This window comes from Copadichromis virginalis, linkage group LG23 (assembly GCF_057382275.1).
Source record: "Copadichromis virginalis isolate Kocher_CV1m ecotype Utaka linkage group LG23, C_Virginalis_male_GT1.1, whole genome shotgun sequence".
NCBI lineage: Eukaryota > Metazoa > Chordata > Actinopteri > Cichliformes > Cichlidae > Copadichromis > Copadichromis virginalis.
The window spans coordinates 7719861-7734613 of record NC_140639.1 but is presented as its reverse complement, the minus strand read 5'-3'; the positions used below and the strand labels follow the sequence as shown (position 1 = coordinate 7734613).

General features: G+C 39.7%; 1 protein-coding gene across 1 annotated transcript in view; it reads right to left on the bottom strand.

The window, feature by feature from the left end:
• Positions 1-14753, bottom strand: part of dab1a (DAB adaptor protein 1a) — a 230866-nt gene that overhangs the window by 96714 nt on the left and 119399 nt on the right. The window contains exon 2 of the mRNA XM_085447205.1: positions 532-588. The gene's annotated coding sequence lies outside the window, so the exon portion shown is untranslated. The remainder of the gene's footprint in view (positions 1-531; positions 589-14753) is intronic.

The window sequence follows — 14753 nt, the reverse complement described above, 5'->3', positions numbered from 1 at the left end:
TTGTGATCTGTACACATATTAAAATTTCAGTTTTGAAACAATGTTTAACCCATTTCTGAAAGCTTAGTACCATTTAGGCATCTTTCAGCCCTATAATCAATGGAAAATTACTGTGTGTAAGCATGAATTTATGGTTAAAATTATAGTTCTGTTTAGGTCTCTGTCAAAACTCTTCACCTTTCCATTTACTGCCACATTTAAAAGCAAAGGGGCATATTTTTAAAGACTGTGAGTGGCTGACCACATTTAGTCCAGACAACAACATCCATGGATGTCTGATGCTTTATTGGGGTACTAATTTGTCTATAGCATTTAGTATGAGTTTACACTACTGTTAGCTTCACACAGGGTATTGTATTCACACAGACACTAAAGTGTATTACACAGTGCATAGCGTTCTGTCAAAGTGTCACATTTTTGGTCAACTTTCTGAATAAAAGGTAGAATTGAACAAATAAGATGAGAGGGCAGCGCCTCTCATAACGTGTTAAAAGCACACAAGTGTGTGTGCTCTCAGAAGTGAATGCATACCTTAGCGTCACCACACCTGGTGTCCATATCACTGCTCCTCAAAGAGGGAAAATGCACCTGTAGAAGAGAGCGAGGGAGAAAAAAGGAAGGGGGGAGAGAGGGATACAACATTAAGAAAAAGCACTTGTCAGGTAACCCATTAGAGTACCATTACAATACCAATCTCTTTTCCACATCTTTCCCTTTCATAGTGTGTGTGTGTATATAATTCTCCTTGTGTGCCTCCAGTCACCAACGGGGATATGAGATCATTACCTGTGACTGCGAGGCTAATGTCATGCACAGCCTCAAAACACACATATACACACATAAGCGTACACACAAGCAGACTAAAGAGAATAATGTGACTCTGCCTCAGTAACAAAACTACGGTGACCGCAGGGCTCGTCTCCATTTGGATAAGGCACGCTGTTTTACAACCTGCTTCCAACACCGGCAGATGAGAGAAACAAGAGGATAGAGAGAAGAGGGAGAAATGATAGAAACATGAATTGAGGGGATTCTAATTGGAGACATGGTGGGAACGAATAGCTCGCTCTTTCTGATGGAGAAAAAAAAAACAGATGAGCTGCACTAAACCGGGAAAAAGGTACAGCTGCAGACATAATGTATGCCTCAGAATACGCTCATTAGCAGTCGTGGGAATGTGAATGACAGATGCAGATGGAGATGATGGGAGGGGTGGAAATGGGTCAGAAGGTGGAGATGACTGTCCTGGCCTCTAATTAACTTTTCCATCAGCCTATGGCTCTTACTTCCTATTATCGCCACTTGCTCCTTTACTCCTACTGCAACCATATGACAAGAGTATGTAAAGGAAAAAAGGCAGGAACATGTGTCTTTGTCTACAGTAAAGAGACTATTCATTTTCATACAGAAATATGCCTTTTTTAACTCTAATATTCAACATCATTACAGGCGCAGAGCAGGGATTTGAAGCACAGGTTAATGATTCCAGTTCAGATCAAGAGTTTCCATCCAAACTTCCCTCACAAAGAGAGGCTGGGTCAACTGGTCAGCTTTTTTTGACATGCAGGTCCAAATGCAACATGCTGACTTCATCACCATAAAATATTTCTCTGCATTAATCTGTGGAGACATTTGTATGTACCATATTTTTCGGAGTATAAGGGCGTACTTAAAATCCTTTAATTTTCTCAAAAATCGACAGTGCGCTTTATAATCCAGTGCGCCTTATGTATGTATTCTGGTTGTGCTTACTGACCTCGAACCGATTTTATGTGGTGCATAAATGTTTTAATACGACATTCGTAAGCTACGAAGCCGCATCGCTTGGTGGATCGTCGGAGCATTACAGCTACCGTAGTCAGGAGCCTCGCAGAGTAATCTGGGACCAAAACTCTGTCCGCTTCAGGTCCCAAAGTCAAACGAACACTGTGGCATCACTGAGAGTTAAAAACTGTCTAAATCCTTTCATCTTTAATAAAATGATCAGCGTTGCTGCTTTACCAGGTGTAACAATTAAGTTTAACATCCAGGCATCCATGAAAACTGAATTTATTAAATTTAACGGAGTTAGAAGTTAGCAGGAAGTTAGCTCGCTAGTGTCCACCTAAACATGATATACCATGTTCTGACTGAGAGATTTTTGAAAGAATTAAAACATACAGCTCTGCTATCACTTCCAACATAAATGAAGACAAAAAAAACAAACAGCAGTGACTTTTGTAGGGTTACTGAAGATGGACTAGGTGGTCTATAATGATGTGCTACATGATCACTAGCGACACAGCTATGTTAGCATAACATAAATACTGAAGCTGGAGGATGAACGCTAACTTTTGTCCACTCGACAAAAGTTAACGTGAGGGTTCTCGATGGTTAGGCACAAATGCAATTGCATGGCAGGCTGCTGTAAACGGACCAAACTTCAGTCAGGAGAACAACTGAGATAATCTATCCATAAAACACGGTTAGTCATTAATATACTGCAACAACATGGGAATAGAGCAGCTGCAAGAGAATTCAAAATTAATCAAACAATGATACGGAAGTGGAGGAAGCAAGAAGAATGAGTTGAGTAAAGTTTGATTTATCTGACTGTTTTATTTCGCCTAATGCGCCTTATAATCTGGTGCGCCCTATGTATGAAAACAGAGCCCTTCATCGACAGTGCGCCTTATGGTCCGAAAAATACGGTATATTCACAGAAATACAATTACTACATACACCTTCAAAGGGAGGCATGCGTGGGACTTCCATCATATAATTTTAGTGTAGAATGATGAAGCGTTTTGAGTCTTCAATTGCTTTGTGAATCTGGCAAATTATACTATTAATACCCAATGACTTCTCAGCATGCTTATTTTAAGATTTCAATTATGAACAATAACATAATTTCAAGGGTAGTATTATTAATTTATATGAAATCTGTAACTCTCTCTTTATCTCTGTGTATGTATGCATTCAGCCCGTTATTGAGGCCAAAAGAGTAATTCACATGATCTACAATACTAAACTATATAGTTTATTTTCTTGCTGATAAACTGAAAAAAATAAAGACAGATAGGTTTATTCTATTTATTCTTGCATTGTTTAGATGCACAAACAAAAAAAACTGTGTCAGGACTTGTTTCCTTCCCCACACTGAACTACATATGGTAATGCTGTGATTCCCTCTCTCCTCAGAGTCTTCTTCTACTCCAGTCATCTCCTGTTCCCATTTAATTGTCTCTTTCAATCTAATTTTGTTTTCAATTTCAATTACTTAAACGTCACATTAGCAACACTGCACAGACACAAAGAGTATTAACAATGCGATTCACAGAACGTATGATTTCATTCTGTCTCCTTCACACTCTCGCTCTCTCGCCTCCCAAACATGCACACCGACTACGTGTCTCCCTCATAATCATGTTGGAATCATGAGGAAAGACATAGGAATATAAAATATTAACTGCACATTTATTCTAGGCAAGCAGAATATGAAATAAATTAATCATGGCGTACAAGGCTGTCTAGATTCTTATCCTTTATTCTTATCTGTCTTCATGTGCTGTGATGTGCGTCGCAGGAAATTAACAGTGGCCAATGACAGCGACCAGTGTGTGCACCATATGTGTAAGTGTGTGTGTAAAATGATCTAACCATTTCATATCTATTACTAAATGCAGCAGCGCCACTTGTTCTTCTCACATTTTATCTACGTGCAGCGATTTTTCCTGTCCCCCAACCGACCCAAACCAGTTAAATCAGTAATGCAATGCCTTCTGTGGTTTGAGTACCTTTGCAACACCTGAGAAAATTACTCTGATAACGGCATGGTGGTTTCTTCCTGTTAAAAGGGAGTTTTTCCTTCCCATTGTTGCCAAGTGCTTGCTCAAATAGGGTCGTTTGGTTGTTGATGTTGGCGGCACCTGGTTTGCATCTTCCATGGGGTGGGTTCCATGTGATGGCGAGCTTAGGCAGTCAATGTGGGGGTTGACGTAGAACATGGCCTCCAAAGCGCACACGCCGCTCAGTCACAATGTCCTGGAGGGGACGTGTGGCAGTTTGACGGTGTACTTCTTCGTTGGTGACATGGTCGCAGTAGGAGACCCCCAGGATCCATCTTAGCCATAGCTGCTGGGCCACATTGAGTCTTTTGGTGATTCTGGCTGATGTTTTCCACGTCTCACAGGCGTAGATCGCGGTAGGTATAAAGATTGAGTTGAGCAGGCGAATCTTCGTCGCCAGACCGATATTTGAGGTCGACCAGGTCGTCTGGAGCCGCTGAAAAAACGCACCCGCTTTTACAATTCGACACGTAACCTATCCTCATGACCTTGGTCTTGTTTCCATTGATCCGTAAGCCCACCTTGGCTGCCTCTTGCTCCAAGCATGATGTCATAGTAATAATGTTTTTCTGGATGTCGGCCAACAAAGCGATGTCGTCTGCGAAGTCGAGGTCATTAAGGCGTGTTGGTGGATGCCAGGGTATCCCAAAGCCATCTTGGTCCATGGCACTCCGCATAACAAAGTCAATGACAAGAAGGAAGAGGAAGGGAGAGAGGATACACCCTTGCCTCACACCGGTCTCGATGGTGAAGAAATCCGTGTAGCCCTCCTCTGTGCGAATGCAGCAACTGGAATGAAGGTATAGAGTTTAGAATATTTTGACAAACTGCTCAGGGATGCCATATGACCGGGCAAAATTACACAGGGAATCTCGATGGACACTATCAAATGCCTTTGTGAAATCGACGAAAGTAATTGAGAGGCGGAGGTTCTGGTCCACCGCCTTATGGAGTCTTCGGAGGAGGACAATGCTAAACACTTTGCCTGGAACAGAAAGGAGTGTGATTCCTCGCCAGTTGTTGCAGTCTGCCAGGTTGCCTTTTTTGGGGAGCTTTATAATGACTCCTTTTCGCCACTCTTCTGGCACTCGCATCGATGACCAGGATGAATTGAAAAGGTCCGTTATTTCATTGATGAGGCACTGTCCGCCGTGCTTAAGCAGTTCCGCAGACACTATGTCCAGACCTGGCACCCTGCCATTTTTAAGGAATTTGATAGCAGCTGCTGTTTCCTCGGTGGTTATGGCCCTGAATCAGTACCACCCACCCCCACCCCACTAGCTCATTAGTCTTTAACACTCCCGACCAAGCCAACGACTTAGACATGAGGACAGATGCCATAACCACTGAGGAAACAGCAGTTGTTGTGATTTAGTGCAATATAAATAAAACTGAATTGAATTGGAAAGAATCCCTGTGTTATTTGGTTTTAAATAAAATACTGTTTTAACTGTTAATTAGCGCAATTTTTATAAAGTTTCTCCATTTTTACAGACTTGAAATTGATCAGACAAATAACTGATAAGCAGAGGTGGAAAGTAACGAATTACATTTACTTGCGTTACTGTAATTGAGTATTTTTTTTGTGTATTTGTACTTTTTAAAGTCATTTTTCAAGTCTGTAATTTTACTTTTACTTAAGTATATTTTTTATAAAGTATTGTAGTTCGCTACGTTTTCAATCACACCCGTTACTGAGTAAATAAAAAAAATTAGCACTTGCAACCTCCCGTTAACTAGCCTGTTACTGTCCAATAAAAAAAAAAAAACACAAGGTATATTGGTACAATTTACCAGCGGTAGCTATGTAATGCATTGATGTCTTATTAAGGATATCAAAAAACTTTCTCTCAAACTTAACACTGGCCTGCCTGCCTCAGCTGCCTTCGAACGTCTCTTTAGCTGTGCTGGACTACTGTTCACTGCAAAGTGAGCAAGGATGAACTCTACTAACTTTGAAAATCAACTGCTCCTCAAAATTAACAGGAAGTTCAGAGAGTAACACTCTAGGATGGATACAAAGGAACTTTAATCTAGAGGTACAGTAGGGCAGGGCCATGTTTAAAAAATTAAAAAACATTTTTAAAGCAGCTGCCGTTCAGTTCAGGATTTGTTCTCTTATTTGACAGTTTAGAACACATTCTCATGTGAAGTAATGATATGGTTTTGTATTGAAAACACTGTGATACCTGACAGTTTGGTTGATTGGTTTGGTGACCATTATCCATTTTCATGTATAGACTTGCAGTTTAACTGCCACTGCACTTTAATTTGTAAAGTTTTTCTTTTCACTAAAAAAGAACTACTTTGAGATTTATATCCCACTGTCTTTTTTTGCACTACTCGGAAGCGGCTGTCCTCCTGCTGACAGAAAACTATGTAACTTTTACTCTGAGTACATTTTAAATGAGCTACTTTTTACTTTTACTTGAGTACATTTTTAGACAGGTAATTTTACTTATACTTGAGTAAAATTTCAGCAAAGTAATAGTACTTTTACTTGAGTAAAATATTTTAGTACTCTTTCCACCTCTGCTGATAAGCAGATTCATAGCCAGGTGTCACCTTTCTTTTTCCATTACAGATTGAGTTGAATATGCATTAAGGATATTCACTGTTCACATTAACTCTTAATATACCATTCCAAAAGTGTTGATGCAAAGAAAGAAGGCTAAAATAAAGCAGATCTTTTAAAGAACTAGATGAAACTTTATTTATTTTTATAAAGAATGAATGCACTGAGCACACCAGAAATACCAAAGGAACCTAAAGACAACAGAAGACAAGTAAAGCGAGGACCACAGAATTATTTCCTTGGTGGGGGAAAAATATTCACCAAGTCATGAACATTCTAAGGGAAGCAGGGCTATTAATAATTTACTACAGGTAACCAGTGTTGGTCAAGTTACTTGAAAAAAGTAATCAGTAACTAATTACTGATTACTTCCCCCAAAAAGTAATCCCGTTACTTTACTGATTACTTATTTTCAAAAGTAATTAATTACTTAGTTACTTAGTTACTTTTTAAAAACATGATTTACAACCTGAAGAGGTGATAAAGCGATAGATCTTTCAGCCCAATTCTACTTTTTCTGCATAATCCATCATACAAAATGTAATCAAATGGAAAAGTCTCTTTTTTTAACTTGTTTTATCAGTTTTAATCTTTTAACTTTATGCATCAAGCAAAAATTTAATTATATGCAACATTCTCTGACTTGAATAAATTAGTTTAACATTTAAAGCTATTTTCTGCACATTCCAGCACATAAAATAAAATATTTTTTGTGTTTACACTTAGTCTTTCAAATAGATGCAAGTAAAACACAGCAGAAAATAAATAAAGTCAAAGACTCAGCGGTCCTTTTGCTCTATTTTCACCTGTAAAGCAGGACTGGGGTAGGCGGAGGTTTACCCTGGTGCAGGTGTGCTGCGGTCAGTTGAAGAATCCGCGAGTTTCTCTGTGAATTTCCCATTACGTCATTGCGCACTCGGTGCTTGTTTAGGGTTTTTTTTCGCTGTAAAAAGAAGTTTTCTTCCCACGCACAATGGACGCTAATGGTTTTGTCACTTTTTATGGAATCAAACTCAAAGTAAGGTCAGTACTTCCACGCTTTAAACGCTGCACGCTCATACTCTCTCCCACAATCGATATGTGATCCATTGTTGATCTGCACACAGCTGTTGTCACTAACGGCGCACTCGCTTACGTCACTGTCGTGAGACATTCTCGCAAAAAAAAATCACGGTTTTAGTAACGCAGTAACGCAGCGTTCCTATGGGAAAGTAACGGTAATCTAATTACCGTTTTTGCAATAGTAATCCCTTACTTTACTCGTTACAAGTAACGCGTTACTGCCCATCTCTGCAGGTAACACTCAAGACCGAGAAAGGCTAGATTCCTCGAAACATCTAGAATAAGAGTCTTTGGACAGACATAACTAAGACTAATTTGTACCAGAATGAAGAAGAGAAGGGTGCAGAGAAGCAAAAGATGTGCTCATGATCCAGTGAACCAAATAGTTTGCCAAACCCAGAGGCAATGGGCAAGAAAGGCTGCGAGTGGAACCCAGCTGCTGGTGATTTTTGGCAGGTATACACTCATAAAACTAGAAGGATGAAGTGTACAAGGGGTGGCTGTAGCTCAGGAGATGGAGTAGGTCATCTACTAATCAGAAGGTTGGTTATTTGATACCTGGCTGCTCCACACTTGGGAAAGATACTAACCCTAACTTCTTCGATACATTAATTGTAGTGTTTCATAGAAACTTTGGGCAGCTTCTAGTGATCAAAACAGTTGCAAGGAGGTTTTCAGTAACCCTTTGCGATCATTTTCATTTTCTCAACAACTGCAGTTTTCCCTAGCAACCACTGGTTATCAGGGGGTCCAGGGGGGTCGATGACCAGTCTCTAGTGCTGCATGACTGGGGCTTTAGCAATTGATTTCACTGCAAATTCCAGCGACCAATTGCAATACTCATTTTTCCCTCATGACTGTTGTCATCAACTAGTTTGTCTGGCTGGGGTTTTAATTCTTATTTATCCTCATGCCGCAGTTCCCGAGTTTATTCACTGACTAAAAGAAGTCCTTTTAGTTTCTCTTCCTTTAAAGGCCATTCCTACTTTAATAACTTCTGAATGACTGCTAAGTGTAAACAAAAGACTTAAATAGATGGTGGGTGGGTCCGGTCTGGTCTCAGTGACATCATACAGAGTACAGGGTATCTTGGTCTTCTTTCTTCACTAAAAATAATTTAAAATGTTTGTGTACAGAGACAAAATTAAAACTGTATCATCCAACTACTTAAGTCCTCATCATAAATCTAACATTATTCATTGTCTTCCCCAAAACACAGTATTCATAGCAACAAAAGTTTGTCCAAAATGACAAAAAGTATCCCGAGGAGCAGGAAGCTACTTCATCATAGCTAAAGTTCTGTTCCAGCAATAGTTTGCTTTAGAAATTATTCACTTTTAACCATTTTCTCTGTTTTCATTTCTTTGCTGCCTCTATCTCTCTATCTCTCACGCTTGATGGCCCCCCTGCATGCTCCTAATAACCCATGATGAGTCCTCCACACTTGAGCACCCTCCCATCAGACACCCGCTGAGACACACACAGACACACACACTCTACCCCTGTGTGTCGGACTTAGAGGGGTGTGGATGATGACAGCCATCAGCGGGGCAATTAATGGCCCCATTCCCTGGTTACAATACAAACAAAAAAAACAACATTAACCAGTATGGCTTGATCCTAACGGAATAATTATCCAAACATGCTGCTCTCCACTTGGACCTGGAAACTCAAAAGCCCAGTCTGCAGTGAAGCAAGACCATGGTGATACAAACAGACAAAGAAGTGTAGAGAGATATAAAACAGTGAGGGAGTAGAAGAAGATACACACAATTTATAAATAAGAAGGTTGAAAATTGCAAAAAAGATGAATACACAGCAGTTGGGCTAGCTAAAACGATTGATCTGATTGTTTTACACTTAGAGAAGGAGCAACCAGGAACAGAGAGAATACTAGAGCCCAGTTTGCATGGAGAAAGTGGTGCAGGTAAGATGTAAAACCGAGAGGGAGGCGTAAAAGAGAGATGGACGAAGGGAGGGAGAACAGAGAGGTGTAGACACTGGATCATGCCTGTAGCATACTGATGCTGCTTTAAGGCATGCAGTCAGCGTGGCCTTGGCTAAGCAACCAAGCATGTGCTGCAGAGGTCTGAGCTGCCTCATAACTGTGTATGCACTTTTGTGTATTGTTGATTATCGTGTGTGTGAAATAATATAGGAGGAAAAAGACACACCAGTGCGCTTCTGACCTTGTATGTACGTGTACATGGGTGTAAATGAGTGTATGTGCACCGTGTGCTGCAGTGGTGGTGGGTTGTTCATTATGCTGTGCATGTCTCCTCCTGCAAAGCCTCTGTTATCACAACAAGGGCCACAGCAGCTTTGTTACGATACCAGAGTCCCATAGGAACTGCTATGGCATATTCTGCTCCCCAAGCATTCTGGAGCTCCAACAGAAACACACAGACCACCATAAACATCTCACACAGCTTCATGCAGGAGCTCCTGCTGAACAACATACAAAGACATAGAAATTTCTCTGTTATTGTTTGTATTTTTATAAATGTTAATTAGCAAGAATCTTAGGACTGCTGTTTTTCATATATTGTTTATTTTACTCAAAGCTTAATAATAACTGACTGCCTATACTTAGGAGGAAACAAAACACGGGCAATAGTTTGCAATATATATATTCTGATAACTGGAAATACCCCATAGGGTTTAGGTGAGGAGACATACCTGGGAAGTGTTTGCAGGAGGACTTGGACAATAATCTGCTCTATTCACACATGAGTACAATCACACATTACATCAGCTTTGTGTAAGACAGTTGGTAGGGTATAATATTTGAATATCCTATCTGACTGATTCACACATTTGTGTAAAGGTTTGCCGGTTAATGTCTCAGAGTTGCAGTGCATATGTGAATCGAGCAGCAAGACAAAAATGGGTATTGGGGTGGGTTGGTTGTGGGGGTGAATCGCATGTATCTATGTCATTCCACGTGCTAACATCAATTTGAATTTGAAATTATCTGTAAAATGGGAGGAACTCATATCATACTGACTGCTCCTCACTGGAAAGCATAGCCAGAAGGCTGTGTATTTGGCTCTGTCCGGGAGAAAACGGGAGGCCTGTTCCTTTGTGTCTCACTCGATCCCTCAGCTTCACCCGTCTCTCAGAAAGTGATCCAGAAATGGATTTAATTCATTAGCAGACATGATAGCAGCTTGCAGGGGGCAAAAAAGTGTATTTCTTCCATTTCTAAAAGTGTGCCACATTTTGGAAAAATAGAAGGAAACTATAAAAGAAAAGAGAAAATGCACAGCAATGTTCTCCTCCATGTTTAATGAAAGAGAATGAGAGGAGCTGTCGCTCTATGGCTCCCACCGCTCCTCCACAACCTGATTACTGTCTGATGATGATGGCACTACTTCCTGACATCTAATTGAAATAATTGTGTGTAATCACTTTAAAAGACTGGCAGGAGACATGCAAGCAATGAGAAGTAGTTAAGAAAGGCAACAGCATTTTAATTGAATCTTCCCAGATGCATCTGATTACATCAAACAAGTGTAAAGCCACCAGGAGAAAGCCAGAGACACAGCAGTGGCACAGTTCAATTGAGAGATGAATAGTGGAGTAATGGGTTTAGAGGCTGAAAGAGAGCAGGGTTTAGGTGGATATGCTTCAGCCATTCTTTGGTACTCGCACACTTTATCCCACATAATCTGTAAGAAATCTTCAGAGTACCGCACTGTATCCAGGTTGACTTTCCTGGAAACTGATCTTTAATACAGTATTTCACATAAACACCAACGTGAGGGGGATTCTAAAAAAAAGAAGAAAATTCTCTGAGAGCACCCAAAAGCCAATAGCTTGTGATGACAATTTAAAGATGCTTGGGAGGTTTTGTTGTAATGATATTACAACTAAAACGCAAAGTCCAGACCTATATGTGGAGTCTTCACTGCTTTGTGGGCATGTGCACCATGGGGCCACTCTGTGGATTTCTCTGGGCCCATAACACACCAAGAGCCCAGGCTGGGGAGAGCCTGTCCACAGCCATTTCCCTACTCTTTAATCTCAGCAGCAGACTGGAGAGAGCAGCGCTGCACATTCCATTAATGTAAAGTGGGGCTTGAAGGCCCGTAATTTATTGGCTCTGCAGACTCGCCTCCCTTCATCTCACTCATACTGGCTCCCAGCCACCAAATACTCCCCCTGATACCCGCCAACATGCAGCACCCTGTGCTCAGCGTTTTACGCTATTTCACCTTCTTTCTCCCCTTACCTCTCTCTCTATAGCCATTTTCCCTTCACCTCTTTATCTGTCTCTTTCACTCTTCTTACACCTTTGCCTTAGTATTTCTCAATGGCTCTCTTGCTTTACATATCACCATACATTATACATGTACAGTAGAGATTTGCTCTGGAGAACCTTAGTCAAGTTTTAAAACTGTCATTCTACACTTGCTCCAAAAGATTTTTCTGTGAAAGGGAGCCACGGATAATTCCTTTATCTAGATCTGCATCAGTCATTCAGACGGTTAGTTTAATTACCAACAGTCGAATCACAGAGATATCTGCAGAACAGAAGAACCCTCTACTGTGAGAAATTAAGTGTGAAAGAAAGAAATGTGGAAAAAAAACCCAAAAAGACAAGAAGCAAAAAATAAAAATAAAAGTGTTCCCACTCATTGATTTTCCTCTTATTCAGCCCCACAACCCCGCTCCTTTCCCTATTTGTCACGATCTGTGCTGCTAGAGCAAGGATGTCCTCCTGACCATTGAACTCTCAGAATGTAACAGAGCAGCAGACTCTGCCAGCAGAGACAAATAGGTCGAAATCGGGGACAGGCACTTGAGTGAGGGGATAAAGAAGAGTTGAATAGCAGCCTAACTTTATGAAAATGATGTGACAGGTTTTTCTCAGTGAATTAAGAGTTGAACATGATTTATGCAACTGCTATGCTGACACTCGCACACAATAAGAGAGAAGGAGAAAAAGAAACAGAAGCCATTTTCAGATATTGGTAAGATTGCTGGTTTCTTTATTCTTCCTTACAGTTTTATTTAGATATGCCCACCACACCAATATCATGCATTATGGGCAAAATGTGGCAGTACAACACATAGTCAAAACTTTCTTACCTTGTTCCCAATAGTTTAATAGTTTTTTTGATAATTAAACAAGTTAGATTTTATATGTAGCTATGGCTATGGTGTGTCCACACACACTTTGTACACTTTTGAAAAGAAATCAGGTAAACTGTAAATCCACCCTTCAGCCATCTCATCTGTCCAAAAGAAGGATTGCAGTATTATTTGGAGTTAGAGCCTGTCTTCATTTTGTGGCAAATTCTTTAAAGGTAATTATAATTAAAGTTCCTGCTTCATAATTACATATTTACCAAATGGATCTTGCCATTGTCCGATGCAACAGTTAGGTAATTAACTCAGGAAAAAGACTTCTCTAAACAGCTGGAAGAAACAAACAAAGTTAGATGCCAATAACATTATGTCAAAATTCAGAATACACTCCTTATCAGTGACTCTTGTTAACTTTATGCAGCTAAAGACTTAAAGTAGTATTTTAATTTGTTTATTTAGGTCTGTAATACATTGTGAGTAAAAACTATATATATGCAATGTTTTAGTAACAGAGGAAACTACAGTGTTTTTGCTTTTGCTAATTGTGTTTGGTCATTTATCTTTAATTAAAATCAATTTAAAATTTATTATTTCAACATTAAGCAAGCTGGTTCTTTGCTAAACTAAAAGTTGTCATTATCTACAAGTAGTTTAGGGTAGCCCTAAACTGTAGTTTACACATTCTGGGTGTCTTTGTGGTGGTGCTTTTGGCTTCACTGAGCCCTCCGTCAGACCTTTGATGAGCTAATCTGTTAATTCTGAAGCTCTGATGAACAGTTTATTTCTAAACAGACAGGGAACACTGCACTATTAAACTTTAACTGCCAGCTATCCATCTGCTAATTTCATGGACACTCTTCTATGAGATGAAGCAATGGATTATGGAGGTAAATTCATTATGGACTATTTGAATTGATTTCTAAGTTAAACTAATTGTTTTGCATTTTGTGTGTTGAATGTAAAAAGTCTCTGGTGTCTATTATATCACTTAAAAGTTTAGTGTCAATTTGGGAAATGTACCATCTAATTAAAAAGCCAACTTTTATGTATGAAGAAAATCAATATGTTGATAGTGAGTTAAAGAACTTTGGCAAGCTATTTAATGAAGGAATTTCAGTAGTGCTGTTTGTAGATGCATGTTTATTTTACTATAAGAGATTTGTATTTACATCAGCCAATATAACATCATAGTTAGGTTACCTTTTGTCATGTTTGGGGTCATTTTATATATCCTAAAAGTGCAATGCAATAAGTGTGTGCACATAATATTAACCGTTTTTTTTACTCTCTTGTAAGAGTCCAAAGAACAAAATGCTTTCAATCTTTAGTCTTTGTTTTTTGTGAAAACATAGCTGAATTTGTCTAACATTTATATACTTCTACAATGGGTGATACACACAATAAACATAAAAATGTGTAAACATAGTCAAAAGACAGCTCTAACACTACCTTTCTGCCAGTTTTTTCTACTTTTGGCTCTTCAGAATATCAGATGGGATATCCGAAGACCATCACAGCTCTGGCTGTAGCTTGTTTCAGACAGTGGATGCATTGAGGTGCTGCATCATGAAAAAAAGTCCTTTTAAGCAGTCAATCATGCAAAACAATCTCATGGAATCCAAGAATAAAAAAAATGACACTGGAAACAATGGAAATGAACAATTCCTTTAAGCACTGTCCACATATAAAGCAAATCACTTATTGTGTTGTCTCTTCCTGGGAGGAGATACAAATTCCTCGTGGTTGCGTCAGAAAGGGCATCCAACATAAAAATCTGCCAAATCCAATACGCAGAGTTACCTGCTGTGGCGGCCCCTTGAGAATAAGTGAGCAGCCAAAAGTAGCTTCATTTTTTGGCCATTATAAACTCATATTTGGTTGCTAGTGGCCATTTCAGGCTCTGATTACATAGGTAATCCTCTTGTACATTTCTGATCTCATCATAGGGTCATCGGTGATGCTCCCAAATGCATTGTATTGCTACCAATTACTTCTAATCATTACAGTTTGCCGGATTTCATTGACATTCAGCGGTCTCTGGTCGGCACATCGCTGCTAGTCTCCCTAATCTGTCTGCAGCTCCCTTTAAAGTGGACCTCTTATGTTTTCCCCTATTTCCTTTGATGTTGATATTAAGCATGGAATGTTTACCACAGAATGTGAGCACAGAAGCTCCAGCCACCTGCTGTTCAAAC